Genomic DNA, 13,790 nt, shown 5'->3' with positions numbered 1-13,790 from the left:
TGACACAAAATTATACAATATAATCAATGCAACGGAGGACAATGTGCGGCTACAAACGGACGGAGATAAGCCGGGGGCTTGGGGGGGGGGGGGGATGGTGAATGGAGGTCAATGTGGATAAATGTAAGGTTCTGCACATGGGCAGGAGAAACGGATGTCACCAATATGCACTAAATGGGGTACAGCTAGGGGAAAAGACCTGGGGTACTAGTGGGCTGTAGACTAAACTGGAGCAACCAATGCCAGTCAGCTGCTGCAAAAGCTAATAGAGTCTTGGGGTGCAGTAAAAGAGGTATAGGGGCGAGGGGCGAGAACATTATCCTCCCACTATATAAGGCACTTGTCAGGCCTCACATGGAATACTGCAGACAGTTCTGGTCACCGGTGCTCAGGAAAGATGTTACAGTACTGGAGGGGGTTCAAAGAAGGGCAACTAAACTAATACATGGAATGACGGGACTGGAATACCCAGAGAGGCACCAAAACTGGGATTATTCACCCCGGAAAACAGACGGCTAAGGGGCGACCAAATAACTGTATAAATCCATGAGGGGACGATACAAGGATCTCTGCCAGGATCTGTTTATACCCAGGACTGCGACGGTAACAAGAGGGCATCCGCTGCGTCTAGAAGAAAGCAGGTTTCATCACCAACACAGAAGGGGATTCTTTACTGTAAGAGCAGTGAGACTGTGGAACTCTCTGCCTGAGGACGTGGTGATGGCAGGATCCATAGAGGAGGTTAAGAGGGGACTAGATGTCTGTCTATGATATTACAGGATATAGACATTAGGTGACCAGCGGGTTGGTGATCCGGGTCTTGGAGTTGGGTAGGAACTATTAAGGGTTGATCCAGGGATTATTCTGACTGCCATTAGGGAGTCGGAAAGGAATTTTTCCTCCCAAATGGGCTAATTGGCTTCTGCCTCATTGGGTTTTTTTTTCAACGGGAGGGGGGGGGGGGTGACGACAGGCTGAACTGGATGGACATAGTCCCCCTTCAGCCTAACATACTATGTTACTGTAGCCTCAATAGTAATAGTGTCCCCCACAGTGTCCTCAGTGGTAATACTTTTACTACTAGGGCTGATATAGGGGACACTATTACTAACAGTGTTCCCTCCAATGACCCCAGTAGTAACAGTGACCCCCACAGTAGCTCCAGTACTAATACAATCCCCTCCCTGAAACCCACATACCCTCCTCTTGGTCTTCTGAGCAGTCACTCCTCTTCTCAGCGCTGCTGCATGGAAAGAGTGTGCCCACAGCAGCGCCTTCTGCCCGGATCTCTTTCCCTGTGGTGTATCAGTGTGTGCATCCCGCCCAGGCGCTGCATAGCAATTATCAGCCAGAAAGGTGCAGCACCCCGGCTGGTAATCACCTACTTGGTGACCAGACGTCCCGAAATTGGGACAGTTGGCTGACCCGCTGGGGTCCCAGCGGAAAGCGGAATGCTGGGTCCTAAAGCATGACTGCCTCGCCTAAATCGGAACATCTGGTCACCTTATTTATGGTGCTGTTCCTGGGTGAAAAAGTACCTTTAATAGCAAAGGCCATCAACAGCAGCAGAGCAGGTAGAAGTATTGGATGCTGTAGGCCGCTGGCTGAAGAGCCATTGGGTGGAGGCAGAATTCAGGCCTTTGGACAGGTCAGACAGCAAGTAGGAGCTGACAGCCCTTAAGACCCGGGTGCTGTCCTCCTTTTTTATTTTTTCACAAATTAAAAACCAGCAATAGAAAACGCGTTTCGGGGACGAGCCCCGTCGTCAGTTCGGCACTTCTTTCTCCCCTGTCCTCCTGCACATACAGTCCTATCCAGCCGAACTGACGACGGGGCTCGTCCCCAAAACGCGTATTCTATTGCTGGTTTTTAATTTGTGAAAAAATAAAAAAGAAGTGCTTTCCCATCACACATTGGACCTTGATCTACACCTTCTAGTATCTTAGAGGGTTGCACCTCCATACCAGTTCTTTTCACATCCTTTTCGCTACACTCACGCCCACACTGGTGGAGCGTCATCTGGTGGGCAGCACCTCCACCATTGGAAACACTTTGTACTCCTCACTGGGTCTCGCTCCACCCTCCTTTTTACTCACTGTCCTCCATCTTGTCTCCTGTCAGCCATGTTCTGGGCTTGCCACCAGCATCGCCAGCACAGCAATTCTCATGAAGCATCTTTAGTTATGTCTTGAGTTGGTGTGGAATGTACTGTATCAGTGTCACATGACCACGCTTGCTACCTGTTGACTCTCTGCGTGTTCTGCAGCGATGCCTGTTATCATTTGTCACCTGTATACAGCTTTGGCATAAAGCCGCTCCCTTTCTCTCTCCATAAAGGTCTATGTCTGTAGAATAACGTTTATAACTCTTTGAAACGCAGCAACCTGTCTGTCACTGATTCTCCAGGCCTAAATCTTCTAATTTGGATCTCAGCAACATATCATTGGGGTCCCTAGAATATCCCGAACACAGCTTGGCTTTAAATATTACAAATCTGTCTGCCTGCAGCCACCACAAGGGGGAGCTCAGAAGCAGCGAATACAACAATGGCACAGTAAGTCTCCGCTAGCATCAGCCACTTCTTTAATGGACTTTACTTCTCCTTATACATGGCACTTATTATGCAACTATTACAATGAGAAGAAAAAAAGAATTGTTGCAAACCCCTTGCAGATTTTTAACAGTGTTTCCCAATGCTAATAAATACCTTTATACTTGTACCGCTCTGGAGATACAGCGTGTACACGTCTCCAGTCACATATAACGCATCTATCACAGGCTACTTATTACCAGACAGCACCGCGTAGTGAGAGTTCATGTTAAAAGCTCAGCTCGTACAGAAGCCCCGGGACGGCAAGATTTCAAGCAGCAAATCCTAGAATTATTACTTTGACGGCGGCTGTGAATTGAACATAAAACATGATACATGGCAAAGCTCAAAACTGATGCAAAATAACATCCTGTATTATACCCCAGAGCTGCACTCACTATTCTGCTGGTGGAGTCACTGTGTACATACATTACTTATCCTGTACTGACCCTGAGTTACATCCTGTATTATACTGCAGAGCTGCACTCACTATTCTGCTGGTGGAGTCACTGTGTACATACATTACTTATCCTGTACTGATCCTGAGTTACATCCAGTATTATACCCCAGAGCTGCACTCACTATTCTGCTGGTGGAGTCAGTGTGTACATACATTACTTATCCTGCACTGACCCTGAGTTACATCCTGTATTATACCCCAGAGCTGTGCTCACTATTCTGCTGGTGGAGTCACTGTGTACATACATTACTTATCCTGTACTGATCCTGAGTTACATCCTGTATTATACTCCAGAGCTGCACTCACTATTCTGCTGGTGGAGTCACTGTGTACATACATTACTTATCCTGTACTGATCCCGAGTTACATCCTGTATTATACCCCAGAGCTGTGCTCACTATTCTGCTGGTGGAGTCACTGTGTACATACATTACTTATCCTGTACTGCTCCTGAGTTACATCCTGTATTATACTCCAGAGCTCCACTCACTATTCTGCTGGTGGAGTCACTGTGTACATACATTACTTATCCTGTTCTGCTCCTGAGTTACATCCTGTATTATACTCCAGAGCTGCACTCACTATTCTGCTGGTGGAGTCACTGTGTACATACATTACTTATCCTGTACTGCTCCTGAGTTACATCCTGTATTATACCTCAGAGCTGCACTCACTATTCTGCTGGTGGAGTCACTGTGTACACACATTACTTATCCTGTACTGCTCCTGAGTTACATCCTGTATTATACTCCAGAGCAGCACTCACTATTCTGCTGGTGGAGTCACTGTGTACATATATTACTTATCCTGTACTGCTCCTGAGTTACATCCTGTATTATACCCCAGAGCTGCACTCACTATTCTGCTGGTGGAGTCACTGTGTACATACATTACTTATCCTGTACTGATCCTGAGTTACATCCTGTATTATACTCCAGAGCTGCACTCACTATTCTGCTGGTGGAGTCACTGTATACATACATTACTTATCCTGTACTCACCCTGAGTTACATCCTGTATTATACCCCAGAGCTGCACTCACTGTTCTGCTGGTGGAGTCACTGTGTACATACATTACTTATCCTGTACTGATGATGAGTTACATCCTGTATTATACCCCAGAGCTGCACTCACTATTCTGCTGGTGGAGTCACTGTATACATACATTACTTATCCTGTACTGACCCTGAGTTACATCCTGTATTATACTGCAGAGCTGCACTCACTATTCTGCTGGTGGAGTCACTGTGTACATACATTACTTATCCTGTACTGATCCTGAGTTACATCCTGTATTATACTCCAGAGCTGCACTCACTATTCTGCTGGTGGAGTCACTGTGTACATACATTACTTATCCTGTACTGCTCCTGAGTTACATCCTGTATTATACCCCAGAGCTGCACTCACTATTCTGCTGGTGGAGTCACTGTGTACATACATTACTTATCCTGTACTGATCCTGAGTTACATCCTGTATTATACTCCAGAGCTGCACTCACTATTCTGCTGGTGGAGTCACTGTATACATACATTACTTATCCTGTACTGACCCTGAGTTACATCCTGTATTATACCCCAGAGCTGCACTCACTGTTCTGCTGGTGGAGTCACTGTGTACATACATTACTTATCCTGTACTGATGATGAGTTACATCCTGTATTATACCCCAGAGCTGCACTCACTATTCTGCTGGTGGAGTCACTGTGTACATACATTACTTATCCTGTACTGCTCCTGAGTTACATCCTGTATTATACTCCAGAGCTGCACTCACTATTCTGCTGGTGGAGTCACTGTGTACATACATTACTTATCCTGTACTGATCCTGAGTTACATCCTGTATTATACTCCAGAGCTGCACTCACTATTCTGCTGGTGGAGTCACTGTATACATACATTACTTATCCTGTACTGACCCTGAGTTACATCCTGTATTATACCCCAGAGCTGCACTCACTGTTCTGCTGGTGGAGTCACTGTGTACATACATTACTTATCCTGTACTGATGATGAGTTACATCCTGTATTATACCCCAGAGCTGCACTCACTATTCTGCTGGTGGAGTCACTGTGTACATACATTACTTATCCTGTACTGCTCCTGAGTTACATCCTGTATTATACTCCAGAGCTGCACTCACTATTCTGCTGGTGGAGTCACTGTGTACATACATTACTTATCCTGTACTGCTCCTGAGTTACATCCTGTATTATACCCCAGAGCTGCACTCACTGTTCTGCTGGTGGAGTCACTGTGTACATACATTACTTATCCTGTACTGATGATGAGTTACATCCTGTATTATACCCCAGAGCTGCACTCACTATTCTGCTGGTGGAGTCACTGTGTACATACATTACTTATCCTGTACTGCTCCTGAGTTACATCCTGTATTATACTCCAGAGCTGCACTCACTATTCTGCTGGTGGAGTCACTGTGTACATACATTACTTATCCTGTACTGATCCTGAGTTACATCCTGTATTATACCCCAGAGCTGCACTCACTGTTCTGCTGGTGGAGTCACTGTGTACATACATTACTTATCCTGTACTGATGATGAGTTACATCCTGTATTATACCCCAGAGCTGCACTCACTATTCTGCTGGTGGAGTCACTGTGTACATACATTACTTATCCTGTACTGCTCCTGAGTTACATCCTGTATTATACTCCAGAGCTGCACTCACTATTCTGCTGGTGGAGTCACTGTGTACATACATTACTTATCCTGTACTGCTCCTGAGTTACATCCTGTATTATACTCCAGAGCTGCACTCACTATTCTGCTGGTGGAGTCACTGTATACATACATTACTTATCCTGTACTGACCCTAAGTTACATCCTGTATTATACCCCAGAGCTGCACTCACTGTTCTGCTGGTGGAGTCACTGTGTACATACATTACTTATCCTGTACTGATGATGAGTTACATCCTGTATTATACCCCAGAGCTGCACTCACTATTCTGCTGGTGGAGTCACTGTGTACATACATTACTTATCCTGTACTGACCCTGAGTTACATCCTGTATTATACCCCAGAGCTGCACTCACTATTCTGCTGGTGGAGTCACTGTGTACATACATTACTTATCCTGTACTGCTCCTGAGTTACATCCTGTATTATACTCCAGAGCTGCACTCACTATTCTGCTGGTGGAGTCACTGTGTACATACATTACTTATCCTGTACTGCTCCTGAGTTACATCCTGTATTATACTCCAGAGCTGCACTCACTATTCTGCTGGTGGAGTCACTGTGTACATACATTACTTATCCTGTACTGATCCTGAGTTACATCCTGTATTATACCCCAGAGCTGCACTCACTATTCTGCTGGTGGAGTCACTGTATACATACATTACTTATCCTGTACTGACCCTGAGTTACATCCTGTATTATACCCCAGAGCTGCACTCACTGTTCTGCTGGTGGAGTCACTGTGTACATACATTACTTATCCTGTACTGATGATGAGTTACATCCTGTATTATACCCCAGAGCTGCACTCACTATTCTGCTGGTGGAGTCACTGTGTACATACATTACTTATCCTGTACTGCTCCTGAGTTACATCCTGTATTATACTCCAGAGCTGCACTCACTATTCTGCTGGTGGAGTCACTGTGTACATACATTACTTATCCTGTACTGATCCTGAGTTACATCCTGTATTATACTCCAGAGCTGCACTCACTATTCTGCTGGTGGAGTCACTGTATACATACATTACTTATCCTGTACTGACCCTGAGTTACATCCTGTATTATACCCCAGAGCTGCACTCACTGTTCTGCTGGTGGAGTCACTGTGTACATACATTACTTATCCTGTACTGATGATGAGTTACATCCTGTATTATACCCCAGAGCTGCACTCACTATTCTGCTGGTGGAGTCACTGTGTACATACATTACTTATCCTGTACTGCTCCTGAGTTACATCCTGTATTATACTCCAGAGCTGCACTCACTATTCTGCTGGTGGAGTCACTGTGTACATACATTACTTATCCTGTACTGCTCCTGAGTTACATCCTGTATTATACCCCAGAGCTGCACTCACTGTTCTGCTGGTGGAGTCACTGTGTACATACATTACTTATCCTGTACTGATGATGAGTTACATCCTGTATTATACCCCAGAGCTGCACTCACTATTCTGCTGGTGGAGTCACTGTGTACATACATTACTTATCCTGTACTGCTCCTGAGTTACATCCTGTATTATACTCCAGAGCTGCACTCACTATTCTGCTGGTGGAGTCACTGTGTACATACATTACTTATCCTGTACTGATCCTGAGTTACATCCTGTATTATACCCCAGAGCTGCACTCACTGTTCTGCTGGTGGAGTCACTGTGTACATACATTACTTATCCTGTACTGATGATGAGTTACATCCTGTATTATACCCCAGAGCTGCACTCACTATTCTGCTGGTGGAGTCACTGTGTACATACATTACTTATCCTGTACTGCTCCTGAGTTACATCCTGTATTATACTCCAGAGCTGCACTCACTATTCTGCTGGTGGAGTCACTGTGTACATACATTACTTATCCTGTACTGCTCCTGAGTTACATCCTGTATTATACTCCAGAGCTGCACTCACTATTCTGCTGGTGGAGTCACTGTATACATACATTACTTATCCTGTACTGACCCTGAGTTACATCCTGTATTATACCCCAGAGCTGCACTCACTGTTCTGCTGGTGGAGTCACTGTGTACATACATTACTTATCCTGTACTGATGATGAGTTACATCCTGTATTATACCCCAGAGCTGCACTCACTATTCTGCTGGTGGAGTCACTGTGTACATACATTACTTATCCTGTACTGACCCTGAGTTACATCCTGTATTATACCCCAGAGCTGCACTCACTATTCTGCTGGTGGAGTCACTGTGTACATACATTACTTATCCTGTACTGCTCCTGAGTTACATCCTGTATTATACTCCAGAGCTGCACTCACTATTCTGCTGGTGGAGTCACTGTGTACATACATTACTTATCCTGTACTGCTCCTGAGTTACATCCTGTATTATACTCCAGAGCTGCACTCACTATTCTGCTGGTGGAGTCACTGTGTACATACATTACTTATCCTGTACTGATCCTGAGTTACATCCTGTATTATACCCCAGAGCTGCACTCACTATTCTGCTGGTGGAGTCACTGTGTACATGCATTACTTATCCTGTACTGACCCTGAGTTACATCCTGTACTATACTCCAGAGCTGCACTCACTATTCTGCTGGTGGAGTCACTGTGTACATGCATTACTTATCCTGTACTGACCCTGAGTTACATCCTGTAGATCTTTTTTATTATAAAATTAAAAAACATAACAGCAACAAAGCAGACCGGCCTCACGGCTCACAGAGACAATAACCAAATACAAATTGTTAATACTAAATACAAAAGTCCGGCTCTCGGTCAACGAAACTTGTCCTTAAATTATAACTAAACGGTCCTTCTGGTCAGGCTAAAAATACCGCACACACACTGCACACCATCCAAACCATCACAACCTATAGAATCTGCAACTGAAGAAAACATGAAAAAACAGGATACTAAACTAAGGGTTTGGGGGAGCAGACAAAATAAAGCTATATAAACAACCTAACTCAAGGGATCCAGTCTGACCTAATCCAGACCTGCTTCGGTCCAAATTATAATAAGCTAAGAACAAACCAAAATAAACAGCACATAAATGAGGGGGAAAAAACACATAATAAATCTTATCAATATAACTGCTTTTTTTTTTTTTTTTTTTTTTTTTTTAACTTAAACCATCATTCTGTATAATTTTTTTTTTTTTTTTTTTTTTATAATTTTTTTTTTAATTTTTTTTTTTTTTTAAATATATAAATGCACACAAAACTAAAATGAATTCAATTATCCCAACTATCCTTAGCTAATTCCCCGCCACCACACACCCAGCACTCCACCCATACAGTGCAGCCTGGGGGCCACGCCTGCATCCCAAGTCCGTGCCCAATGTTTCTGTCCAGGACGGGCCAAGCTGCACCGCATTACACGCCTTGCCCGCCGCAGCCTGAGGGCCACGCCCGCACCAACAGTCCGTGCCCAATGTTCATTGTCCGGGACGTGTCAAGCTACGGCTGAGGCATAAATCCCCCCCCCCCCCCCAATAAGCCCCCACCCAACCTATCTATAACCCCTAACCCTATATACAAAACAAAATATATCTTATATTACATACCTACAAACCAACACTACATATTAATACCCGAAAGCCTAAGGTTCAGTTACCTGCAGCCGTACATACTTCATCTTTGACCGAAAACAAAAACTCTACTAGTGGCACACTCAGCCCTCCACAAGGACAGGATATGATAAGCCGGGCACCGACCAGGTAGAGAAAAAACTATCCCTATAGTTAATCTGTCCCTACAATGTCCCTACTCCTTCCCTAAAACTTACCCTCAGAGAAACTGTCCCTACCTCTCCCTATTCTGTCCCTACAAAGACCCTAACAATAAGAAGACTGTCCCTAACGAAATACAAACCCTCTCCATAGGAGAGAGGCCTTAGTCGTGCCCAACCTCTCATAATCCAGAGAGCGCACCTTCACCAGGTCACCCAGGATGTTCCTATTCACCTCATCCATGGGGAGGATTTTCTCTTCCGTCGAGACTAAACACCGTGCATTCCAAATGTGAAACCTGACCACTAGGCTGACTAAGAATAAAGTGCACCGGTCCCTGCCACCAAGGTCCCCGAATGCCCCATAGACCCATTCCGCATACGAGAGGCGTGCCAACCTGGGCCAACCAATGGAGGCTCCCACCCGATTGTACACCTCTGTATTAAAGGGACACTGAAGCAGGAAATGCTCCATGCTTTCCAGCACATCGCTGCACTCCTGGCGGGGACAACCCCTATCCACCAGCAGCCTGCTCTTCAAGTTGCCCCTTACATACAGTCTCCCGTGGAAACAGCGCCAAGTCAAGTCCCAAAACTTCAAGGGGATCCTGTCAGAATTCAATAAACGTAACCCTCCCTCCAGGTCCCGACTTGGGCAGTCCTTGAGCGCCAGGGGCTTCTGGAAATGGGTCAACAGAACCCTCTTATCGAGGAGTTTCCTCGACAGAGTTCTGATCTCCCACATCCCCAGACCCCACCGACGTATCATCTTCAGAACCACGGTAGCGTAAGCCGGAAGATGCCCGTGCGGCGTGCGAAGATCCTTCACTCGCCCTCCAGTCTCCCATTCCTGGAAGAAAGGCCGAAGCCATCCCCAACAGGAGAATACCCACGGAGGAGCCCTCTCTTGCCAGAGGTTGCCTATATTGATCTTAACAAACGTGTTTACGAGAAACACCACGGGGTTGACCATAGATAACCCCCCTAATCTCCTCGTGCGGTACGTGACATCTCTCCTAATTAGGTTCAACCTGTTCCCCCACAACATTAGGAAGAACAGGTTGTAGACCCGGGTCCAGAGAGGCTCTGGCAAAATGCATACGCTGCCCAGGTAGATGAATAAAGGGAGCAGGTATGTTTTGATCAGGTTAACCCTTTCCCGAAGGGTCAAAGACCAACCCTTCCACTGGGCCACCTTCTGAGTGGCACCATCGAGCCTGACCACCCAATTTTGCATGGGGTAATCTCCCCGGCCAAATTTGATGCCGAGAACTTTAGCCGAGTCCTGGGGCACTGGAAGGGTGTCCGGGAGACCAAATGTAGGATCTCCCCTTCCTAACCAGAGACTTTCGCACTTATCCCAATTGATGCCGGACCCGGATGCTTCCGAGTAGCGATCCACCTCTGACATCACGTACTCTGCCTCCCCCCTCGAGGACACAAAGACGGTGACGTCATCAGCGTACGCTGCCACCCTGAGGGTGGCTTCCGGCACCGTCCGATCCATCCCGACCCCCGCCATAGGCCCACCATCAATCCTCCTAAGGAAGGGATCAATGGCAAACACGTACAGCAAGGGGCTCAGAGGACAACCCTGACGGACGCCAGACCCAACCTCAAATGGGTGACCGACCCAACCGTTCACTAGCGGGAAAGTCTCAGCCCCCGCGTACAATGTCCTGAGCCAATTGACAAACCCCACTGGCAGGCCATATCTCAGAAGAACAGACCAGAGGTACTCGTGATTAACCCGATCAAACGCTTTGGCCTGATCCAAGGACAGCAGGTACCCCTCCCAGTGACCAGCCCTACCCTGCTCCACTGCCTCCCTGACACCTAGAACAGCACTAAAGGTGCTACGGCCTGGAACAGAGCAATGCTGGGCGCCCGAGAGGAGCCGGGGCGCAAACTTGACCAGCCGATTAAACAGCACTTTTGCCAGAACCTTCCTGTCCGTATTGAGAAGCGCTATGGGACGCCAGTTCTCAATACGGCTCGAGTCTTTACCCTTTGACAGAAGGATCAAAGCCGACCTCCTCATTGACTTTGGGAGAGTGTCCGAGGAAAGACACTCATTAAAAACCTCAGTCAAGAGGGGACTCAAGAGGTCCTTAAAGGTTTTATAATACTCGGATGTTAAGCCATCCGGTCCTGGCGATTTTTTGAGCGCAAGCCCATCAATCGCCAGTTTAACTTCCTCTATGTTGATCTCCTCTGTCAAAACATTAAGGGAGATGTCATCCCCTGGCTCAGGAACAGCTTCAGCCAGGAAAGCCGACATCACATCTCGATCTAGATCCCTCTTTCTCAAAAGGTGCGAGTAGAAGGATCTGATGACTTCCAGAATCCCTGATCTGGACCTGTTCAGAGATCCCGTACCGTCGATCAGTCCAGTGACAACTTTACGATTCACTGACATCTTGCAGTTTCTGTAAGGGTCGGGCGAGTGGTACTTCCCGAAGTCCCTCTCAAAAACCAAAGATGCGTGCCTATTATACTGACACCCTTTGAGCAAAGACTTCACTCTGGAGATCTCCTCGCGGCTACCTCCAGTCGAGACGAGATGTTCGAGTTTCCTCCTAAGGCCCTGATAAAGACGGTACTTACTCAGGCTCCTGAGGCTAGAGAGCTGGCGGAAGAACCTCGCAGCCCTGATCTTGAACATCTCCCACCACTCTGACTTACTGCTACAAAGATCCAGTAATGGTACCTGGCTCTGCAGAAAATCCTCAAAGGACTGTCTTATCTCCGCTTCCTCCAGGAGTGATGAATTCAGCCTCCATAAGCCTCTACCCATCCGGGGGGTCTCTGCAACATTCAGGGAAAACAAAATCAGACAGTGGTCGGAGAATTCCACCTCAACAACGGACACTGGTGAAGAGATGGCTTCCTCCTTCAAATAAAACCTATCTATTCTAGACCTGCACTCGCCTCTATAATAGGTGAAACCCGCGTGGCCTGGGGTGTGCCGGATGTGGACATCCACCAGGCGAGCTTCGCTAGCTATGCTATTAAGCGCGACGCTATCATAAGTCAGCTTGCCTAGGGAGCCTCCCCTGTCACGGGTCCTCGTGACTGCGTTAAAGTCACCCCCAAAGATCACCTGCCGACTGGTAAAAAGGTATGGCTTGATCCTCATAAAGAGATCTTTGCGGTCCCGCTTGGTTTGGGGACCGTAGATGTTGATTAGCCGAAGCTCTTGTCCCTTCATGAGAACATCCAGGATCAGGCACCTCCCTATTTCTAACTCAATAACCCGTCGGCATTCAACCGCTGCGGTAAAAAGTACCGCCACTCCGCTATATGGCTCGGCCGCAAGAGACCAGTAGGAAGGGCCTGACCTCCACTCCCTCTTTGCTTTATGTATGGCTGCTAAATTTGGCAGCCTGGTCTCTTGCAAAAACAAAATGTCGGCTTCAACACGGCCGAGAAAATCAAAGGCCGCAAATCTCGCCATATCTGACTTAATGCTGGCAACGTTAATTGATGCCAGAGTCAACGGAGTGGGTGCCGCCATCTTTGATGATTGAGTTAAATGGCTTTCTTCTTCCCACCCCTTTTCACTTCAGGGTCTGAGGAAGACCCCTTGCCACGTTTTTTTGACACCGAAAGGTCCATGGCAAGGGGCTCCTCAACCTCGTCGTCCTTGTCACCGGGCCCCAGGCCAGCCCTCCCCTTGGAGGTTACTGTACGCTCACAAGAAGAAGACTCGGCGCCCCCTGTAGGCCGCACACTTGCCCCAGGATCCTCACCCTCCACCTCCTCCTCTGAAGAGGAGAGAGCTTGGAACCTGTTGGAGAGCTCAACAAGAGGCGAGTTTGGTTTACCTTCCTGCACCTGGGCCAGTATAGGGGAAGTTCTTTTTTCCCGCATGGTTTTCTTTTTTTCCCTGGTGCCCTGCTTTCGCTTTTTCTGTCGCCACTCCTTGCCATCCTCATCCACACTTTCATAGTGGGAGGAATCTGAAGAATTGGCAGCCTCCTCCCTCTGGATCCTTCTGACCTCCTCATCCAACTCGCCCTCCCCTGGAGCCTCAGCCACACGAGTCGCATCCAGAATAGGTGCCAGCATTGACCCACCTGCCACCTGGGTCTCCACCAGTTCTCTGTTCTTTCTGCGCTTCTCTTGGCGCCTTAGTGCAGCAGCCCCAACATGTATGTTCTTCACAGGCTCCTGGACTCCTCCGCCTCTGCTGGTCCCTTCCCCTGCAGAGGCAACCTCATGGCTCTCCTCCGTTGGGGCCATGACCGCATTGGCGAAAGAGCGTGGACAGCGGCTGAATGGGTGACCGAGGTCACCACACAGGTGACACCTAATCTCCGC

The sequence above is a fragment of the Eleutherodactylus coqui genome, chromosome 4 (assembly GCF_035609145.1).
Source record: "Eleutherodactylus coqui strain aEleCoq1 chromosome 4, aEleCoq1.hap1, whole genome shotgun sequence".
Taxonomy (NCBI): domain Eukaryota; kingdom Metazoa; phylum Chordata; class Amphibia; order Anura; family Eleutherodactylidae; genus Eleutherodactylus; species Eleutherodactylus coqui.
Note: the sequence above shows the minus strand (reverse complement) of the source record.